Below are 9,299 nucleotides of genomic sequence, written 5' to 3'. Positions count from 1 at the left end.
CATCAGTTTTCACATAGCATTATTATTCCAGGGTTCGCTCACAGGCCAAGCCACACTCTGGTGGTTTCTAACAACAACTAGACATGTGAATTTGTTTTCGTCCGAATGCATTTTCGTCTGAATTTCCAGTATTTTCATTATCATTTTAATGCAGAATCCGAAATCTGAAAGATCCGACATAAAAAAATGCTTCATTTTCGTTTTCGTTGCTACAACAGTTCGATATGGATAGGAGATTCGACATGACGCTGACAATAGCAATCTGTGTCTATCGAACCTCTGGTCGAATGTGCCTAACCTTAACTCTATTAGTCCAAGATTATTTTACATACAGAGAGGAAAGATTTGACGCAGAGAGAAAAGATTTAACATTATAGAGACAGTTTGGGGTAGACCATTCGACATGAACGACAAAGATTCGACGAAGCAGCGAAAAACATACAGACGTTGAATCTGTCATTGGAGGCTTATGGTGTCTGTCGAAAGTTCCAAGAAGATTCGACAAGCAGCTAAACTGTAAGACTCCGCAATCGTACATTTCCGGTCAAATTCTCTGCCCATAGGCTATAGAAGAATTTGAATGTTGGTTGACTAGTAATAATAATTAATAAATATAATTATTGCTAGTGTCATACAACATTAAAATTCTTCTACAGCTTGTAGGCAGAACATTCGACCGGAAATGTATGATTGCGGTGTCGTACAGTTTAGCTGCTCCGTCGAATCTTCTTAGAACATTCGACAGACACCATAAGCCTTCAATGACAGATTCGACCTTAATTCATTCGGATTTTTGGACTAATGCATTGTTTAACGAAACAAAATAAAGTCGAATTTCGGGAGTAACTAAATAAATTTATTTTTTGGACGAAAACGAAATTCCAAAACAAAATATTTCAGTGTGCACATGTCTAGCAGCAACACATTCAATTTTGACTGGAACTCTCTATTAGTGTGTGTGTGTGTGTAAATACATATATATATACACACACATACTGTCACAAGCGCTGTTGAAGGTGGTTTTCATTTGCACTGAAAAGTTTCTCTGGGTTTTGTATTTATAATGTATTACTTTATATTGTTTCTACAACACTGTAAAAACGTATTTAATACTACTTTTATGTGTACATTAAGTTTGTTTTTGTTTTTTTGTTCTAGATAGGATGCTAAAAGGTTAGACCCTTTGGTCTGTGCACTGTGGAGATTTACCTTCTCTGTGTCCTGGTGATGTTTGTCGCTAAAATACCTGACAACTGTATGAAGGCAATTCTTAACATTTTTGGTAGATTCCTCCTCACTTCCTCTTTTATCTGTGGGACAAGAAGTAAAGGAGGCTATTTTAAACAGAACAAAGGTTGCAAAACTTTTCCCTAAAAAAAACCACTTGATTTAAAACGATTATTGGCCAGATTTTTTGTTCATTTAATTATGTCTTTTTGTCTTTTAGAAAAAAAATTAATAAAAATTTGGAAGACAGTATTGGTAAAATGAAGGCTAAATTTTCCCAGACACCCCCCCCCCCCCCAAAAAAAGAAAAAGAAAAACAGTATTATTTGTGCATCATAAGCTGCTAAATCAATAACTATATTTCAAGGGTCTGGCCTTCATTTCAAAAAAAGTCCTTCTTTCATCCTTATCTGTCCCTCTTCTTGCCCTAGAGGTATTGACTTTGTTAAAGCAGAACTACACTCTGTCGTTCAAAATGGACTCTTTTAAAGGGTTAGTAAAGGAAAATAATGTTTTCCTTTAAAATAACAAACATGTCATACTTACCTCCACTGTGCAGTTCGTTTTGCACTGAGTGGCCCCGATCCACGTCTTCTGGGATCCCTCGACGGCTGTCTCTGGTCCTTCCCGCAAGTACTCACCACAGTCATGCGAGAGAGCTCGCATGGTGGTGAGTAATTGCGGGCGCGCTCCCGTGATACAACGAGCGGCCATAGCCGCTCACTGTATCACTCCGCCCCGCCCCTCGGCGCCGCGTCACTGGATGTGATTGACAGCAGCGCCAGCCAATGGCTGTGCTGCTCTCAATCCATCCACTCTAGCCAATCAGCGGCCAGGCTGAGCGGCGAAGAGGATCTCAGGACCAAGCACGGGACTTTTGAGGGGTCAGGTAAGTATAACGGGGGCTCGGGCAGCATCAGATGTTTTTTCACCTTAATGCATAGATTGCATTAAGGTGAATTTTTTTTTTACTTTACAACTCTTTTAAATCCATATGCTGCTAACATTGCTAAATAGATAGGGAAGTATATCATATTTATTTGTTTTAATATATATTTTTTTGTTTTTACATTTCTTCAGTTTCTTCCTGGTTTTTGGTCTAGGCCAAAATTATCTCATACATCCCAGGAATCTTAATGGGCATTTTTGCTTTTAACTTGGAGGAGGGGCTTTTTCAACTAAGCATACCCTCCTGTCTCCATGCCTGAGCTAAGGGCAGATAGATTACAGGAAGTAAATTCTACATTATTAATCTGCCCTTACTTAAGATGGCTGTCAAACCTATTCTATTATGCTAAACCTTTCATCCACCCTCTAAATGCGTACATTTGTTGCTTTGAACAGCTGGTATGAAGGCCAATTGGTGATAAAAACGTCTTGTTCTTTTACCTAATTTTTTGTGTATTATTTGTCTATGAGCTGTGCAATTGGGGATGTAGCAAGAGTGTGTTCTTTGCCTCCATATCTTCCTCTAAAAGTTGCCCCATGGTACAGTATATGCTCCCTTAAATGTTGACAATCAGTGGTGAGTGCACCATAGCTGTTGGTGGTCAGTGGTGCTACCCCCCCCCCCCCGTTTTTTTTTTGTTTCACAATAGCGTAGTTGTAAGGTTGTTTAAAAATACACTGCAGCCAAAGGTAAAAATTAACCACTTGCCAACCGCAATACGTATATATATATATATATATATATATATATATATATATGTTGTGCTTTACCGGGATTATGGCTGACGATATCAGCCTTAACCCCGGTATAATTTTTTGCAGCCAGCAGGTGGCTTTCTCATGAAACCATTACAAGCAGCTCCCGCTGCTAGTTGGTGTTTTTTTTCGGGCTTACCATTTTTAATCAATGGTGCGGCCGGCTGCTCCTATAGACGATCAAAGAGTAGATACTCTTTGATCAACTCTATGGCCTTGGAGGACCGGAGCGACGTCAAGGCCCTTTCTGGTCCAGGCTGGAAGTACATTATTATTTTTTTAAAAGCAAAAGATCATTTTTTTAAAAAAAATCTTTTGCTTTTAAGGCTGCGTTTACACATATGTGGCCGTGGGTTTGTGCCTGGGGTCAGGTGTGTGTCTGTTCATCACTTCAGGTGTGAATCAGTTCAGAGTTTTTGCCTAAATTTCGCCCCTGGATCGGAGCCAAAGATGCACAGGACCCTTTCTGAATGCGTACCACAGCCATCCCAGACCTGTGTGAACCGGCTTCGTTAAGGCTCGGTCACACTGACCTGTAATGCAAATTGGATGCAGGCAAAACCGCATCCAATTTGCATATGTGTGAACCGGCTTCGTTAAGGCTCGGTCACACTGACCTGTAATGCAAATCCAATTTGCATATGTGTGAACCCCACCTAAAGGTAAAGAAGAGATTTGAGGTTTCTATTACAGGGGATGTTTACATTCCTTGTAATAGGAATAAAAGTGCTAAAAAACAAACAAAAACAAATGAAGGGGACAGTTTAAAAAGAGCAAGTGAAATAAATAAAATAAAAAAATTAAATCGTACCCATGCCTCTGTGTTTGCGCGCAGAAGCGAATACATGCATAAGTCGTGCACACATACTGTATGCAAATGGTAAATTGGGGTAAACTTTTTTTAATTCATTAACCACTTCAGCCCCCTATTGATTTTCCCCCTAATGACCACGCCATTTTTTACTATGCGGCACTGCATTACTTTAACTGACAATTGCGCAGTCGTGCGACATTGTACCCAAATAAAATGGATGTCCTTTTTTTCCCACAATCAGAGATTTCTTTTGGTGGTATTTGATCACCTTCGGTTTTTATTTTTTCCGCTATACACAAAAAAAGACTGTAAATTTTTTTTAAAAAATATATATTTTTTACTTTTTCCTATGAAACCTACCTAACTATGAGATATTTTTACTGTACTAATGAAACTGGCAGGCGGATATCGTGTCCACTGGACATGCTGATTGGCTCCTCCCTGTGGCCAATCAGCACGCGCCCCCACTGGCGATTGCATGGAATGACATATATGTACTCCGGCCAAATGGCAAGTGGTTAAACGCACAGTACCGGTACAGTGCTTTGTGTAATAGATACAATGGGCGCTAGCGGCGCCTAAAACGATAAGCGTGGCTGGCGGCCGCGATGTCCGTTGGCCACTTGCGATCGCTCCACAGAGAGACAGAACAAGGATCTGTTAATGTAAACAAACAGATCTCCGTTCTGTCAGGGGAGTACAGAGTGATTGTCTGTTCCTAGTGATTAGGAACAGTGATCTCTCTGTACTCCCAGTCAGAACCCTCCCCCCACAGCTAGAACACTCCCTAGGACACACTTAACCCCTCGATCACCACTAGTGTTAACCTCTTCCCTGCCAATGTCATTTATAGAGTAATCAGTGCATTTTTATAGCACTGATTGCTGTATAAAGGTCACTGGTCTCAAAAAAGTGTCCAATCTGTCCGTCGCAATATTGCAGTGCCGCTAATTATCGCTGATCACTGCCATTACTTGTAGAAAAAATAATTATAATAAAAAGGCCATAAATCTATTCCCTATTTTGTACACGCTATGGCCCAGATTCTCAAAGGACTTACGACGGCGCAGCGCCATGTACGCCGTCGTAAGTCCTAATCTGGCCCGTCGTATCTATGCGACTGATTCTTAGAATCAGTTACGCATAGATATCCATTAGATCCGACAGGCGTAAGTCTCTTACGCCGTCGGATCGTAACTGCAAATTTTTTTTGCCCGCTAGGTGGCGCTTCCGTCGATTTCCGCGTCAAGTATGCAAATTAGCTAGATACGCGAATTCCCAAACGTACGCGCGGCCGACGCAGTAAAGTTACAACGTTTACGTTAGCCTTTTCCCGGCGTAATGTTGCCCCTGCTATATGGTGGAATAAGTGCGGCGCAACAATGTTAAGTATGGCCGTCGTTCCCGCGTCTATATTTTAAAAAGGTACGTCGTTTGCGTAAGTCGTCCGTGAATGGGGCTGGACGTCATTTACGTTCACGTCGAAACCAATGACGTCCTTGGGACGTCATTTGGAGCAATGCACACTGGGATATTTTAAGGACGGCGCATGCGCCGTTCATTCGGCACGGGGTAGCGCTTCATTTAAATGATACACGCCCCCTACCTGCCGAATTTGAATTCCGCCGGGTGATTTACGCTACGCCGCTGCAACTTTACAGGCAAGTGCTTTGTGAATAAAGCACTTGCCTGAAAAACTTGCGGCGGCGTAACGTAAATCGGATACGTTACGCCGCCGCATAGATACGCCATTCTACGAGAATCTGGCCCTATAACTTTTGCGCAATGCAATCAATATACGCTTATTGCTGTGATTTTTTTTGCTTACCAAAAATATGTAGCCGAATACTTATGAAGAAAATTTTTTTTTTTACGTTTTTTTTGTTTATATCACAAAAAATAAATACAGAGGTGATCACATCAAAATAAAGCTCTTTTTGTGGGGAAAAAGGACAATTTTGTTTGGGTACAACTTTGCAAACCATGCAATTGTCAGTGCTGTAACACCAAAAATGACCTGGTCAATAAGGGGGTAAATCCTTCCGGGGAGTGGTTAAAGTATATTTTTACCAAAAAATTGTGTTTGCAAAACTGCTGCACAAATACTGTGTGACATAAAAAATTGCAACAATCGCCATTTTATTCCCTAGAGTCTCTGCTAAAAAAAATATATATTTGGTGGTTATAATTAATTTCCTTGTAAAAAATACTGATTTAGCCTAGGTTCACACTGCTGCGAATTCAAAATCGCGGTAAAATGTGCGATTTTACCGCGATTTCGCGGCTGCGATTTTGCCGCGATTTTGCCGCGATTTCGGCCGCAATTTAATGTAAATCGCGGCCCGAAATCGCAAAAAGTAGTACAGGAACTACTTTTTTCAATCGCAGATGCGACATGTCAAATCGCATCTCAAATCGTTTCAAATCGTACCCAGTGTGAACCAGGGCTTAAACTTGTAAACAATAAGTGCCAGAAGAAGCCTAGATGGCAAGTGTGGGGTTTGAAAAAAAAAAATAACATTCATGTTCACCTATGTAAATGTAGCATTGATCTGATGCCCCTGTCACCCCTACACTGGGAACTGGGAGCGCTCAAATACCACTGATTGGTCAGTTCTCGTTTTTTTTTTTTTAGTAGAGAGCTGGTGACTATCAGTCTCTGCTCTACCCCTTCAGCACTCACTGGAGCACCAGGCTGTTGGGGTTGGGGTGGGAGAAGCCAAAAGAGATTTGACCCTACTTCCCCTTTAAGATTAATTCCTAAGACAGAAAGAATAGCTGAGCTGCTCACTATTTTAAAGACACACAGATACAATGGGCCATATTCTCGTAGAACTGCAGCGGCGTAACGTATCTCCTTTACGTTACACCGCCGCAAGTTTTATGGGCAAGTGCTTGATTCACAAAGCACTTGCCTGTAAACTTGCGGCAGCGTAGTGTAAAGTCCACCGGCGCAAGCCCGCCTAATTCAAATGATCCAGGTAGGGGGCGTGGATCATTTAAATTAGGCGCGTTCCCGCGCCGATCGTACTGCGCATGCTCCGTCTCGAAATTTCCCACTGTGCATTGCGCGAAATTACGTTGCAAGTACGTCATTGGTTTCGACGTTAACGTAAATGGCGTCCAGCGCCATTCATGGACGACTTACGCAAACAACGTAAAATTTTCAAATTGCGACGCGGGAACGACAGCCATACTTAACATTGGATATGCCACCTAGGGGGCATGTTTATCTTTACGCAGCGTATCTCTTACGGAAACAACGTAAATTCACTACGACGGGCAAGCGTACGTTCGTGAATCGGCGTAACTAGTCATTTTCATATTCTACGCTGACCGCAATGGAAGCGCCACCTAGCAGTCAGCGTAGATATTGCACCCTAAGATACGACGGCGCTGGCCGTCGTATCTTAGGCATGTTTAAGTGTATCTTAGTTTGAGAATACACTTAAACATACGACGGCCTTAGATTCGGAGTTACGTCGGAGTATCTGCTGATACGCCGGCGTAATTCTATGTGAATCTGGCCCTATATCTCATCTCTCAATAGAATCCTCAAGACCTATAAGATGCTGGCAAGTGAATTGAAACATAAATAATATTGATATTGCACATACCTATGTAATATACTGTATATATTAATACAATTATTGGTGCTGTTACAGTATTTTCAAAACACATATATTATTTTATGTACCTACTTTTTTAAATAAAGACTTTAGAAGTTTGTTTCTGATTGAGTCACTGCACATTGCACATCACTATTGCTTTTAGTAGGTCTTCTTGAATAACATTAAAACCCTATGCGGTCACAGATTGGCATTCTGATATGAAAGGCGATCACCACTTCCTCTTTTGTCTAAAGGTCTTGCTGGTTATCTCATTGTCAATTAGTTGGAGTTAGAATTTAAGCCAGCCATAGGTGGATCAAAATGTGTCTGGTTCAGCAGGACCTGGCTGAATTTTGATCCATCTATGGGCAGGCTTATTGTGCTGCAGTCGCTTTATTGATCAACTTCAGTACAACCAGCCTGTCTGGGTTTTTTTTCAGCCTCTATACAGTAGCCACCAGCAGTGATCATTCTATTTTGACAACCTTGAAACCCCCCACTGTATAAATACAATAATACAGTGGGAAGGATTCCCCTATTAACACAGATTGTGTTGCTAGGAGAATTGAGCGATTTCCTTTCCTTAAACCTGTGGTTGAGGGGAAACAAAATTGCATAATTTATGGCCGGCCTAAGAGCTAATATAAGATATGAGACACAGAAAAAAAAGGTGGGCAACATATTGTTTTTAAATAATCACTTTACAACAGCAATACACTTTTATGCAGAGGAAGGCTAGGTGGTCCCTAAGACCAAGCTACAGAATATGAGTTGATCTCTTGTTCTGGGGCATACCCCAGTGGAACTCCAGAACTGTAACTGAGCTGTCATTAACAGCTCAGAGCCAACTACCGACAATTAGGAGCTGGTAAGACCAGCGCCTGATGACGTCCGCAATGGGCAACCAATCACAGTGCTGCATGATCAGAAGCCCCTGCTACTCACCTTAGGCCATTTAAAGAGCTGGCTCCTACAAGCATAAAAGGGTAAAATTCCTGAAGTCGAGTGCATCAAGTAAGTCCCTTAACCACTTGCTTACTAGGCACATATAACCCCCTCCTGCCCAGGCAAAATTTCAGCTTCCAGAACTGCATCGCTTTAACTGACAATTGCGCGGTCGTGCGGCGTGGCTCCCAAACAAAATTGACAACCTTTTTTCCCGACAAATAGAGCTTTATTTTGGTGGTGTTTGATCACCTCTGCGGTGAAAAAGAGCGACAATTTTGAAAAAAAACACAATGTGCTAGATTCAGATAGCCCGCCGTAACTTTGTGCAGGCGTAGCGTATCTCAGATACGCTACGCCGCCGTAACTTAGTGAGGCAGGTTCTGTATTCACCAAGAACCTGCGCCCTAAATTACGGCGGCGTAGTGTAAATCTGCTGGCGTAAGCGCGCCTAATTCAAAGAGGTGGGCGTGTTTTATGTACATAAAACATGACCCCACGTAAATGACGTTTTTGACTAACGGCGCATGCGCCGTCCGTGAACGTAACCCAGTGCGCATACTCCAAATTAACCCGCAAAAAGCCAATGCTTTCGACGTGAACGTAAATTACGCACAGCCCTATTCGCAAACGACTTATGCAAACAACGTAATCAACGGAAAATTCGACGCTGGCCCGACGTCCATACTTAACATAGGATACGCCTCATATAGCAGGGGTAACTTTACACCGGAAAAATCCTAACGTAAACGACGTAAAATAATGCGCCGGGCGGAAGTACGTTTCTGAATCGGCGTATCTACCTAATTTGCATATTCCTCGGGTAAATCGATGGAAGCGCCACCTAGCGGCCAGCGTAAATATGCAACTAAGATACGACGGCGTAAGAGACTTACGCCAGTCGGATCTTAGCCAAATTCCGGCGTATCTTGTTTTCTGAATACAGAAAAAATATACGCCGGAGCATCCTAGAAGTTACGCAGCGTATCAATAGATAC

This window comes from Rana temporaria, chromosome 13 (genome assembly GCF_905171775.1).
Source record: "Rana temporaria chromosome 13, aRanTem1.1, whole genome shotgun sequence".
NCBI classification, from domain to species: domain Eukaryota; kingdom Metazoa; phylum Chordata; class Amphibia; order Anura; family Ranidae; genus Rana; species Rana temporaria.
The sequence above is the reverse complement of the archived record's forward strand: the minus strand, read 5'-3'. Positions refer to the sequence as shown.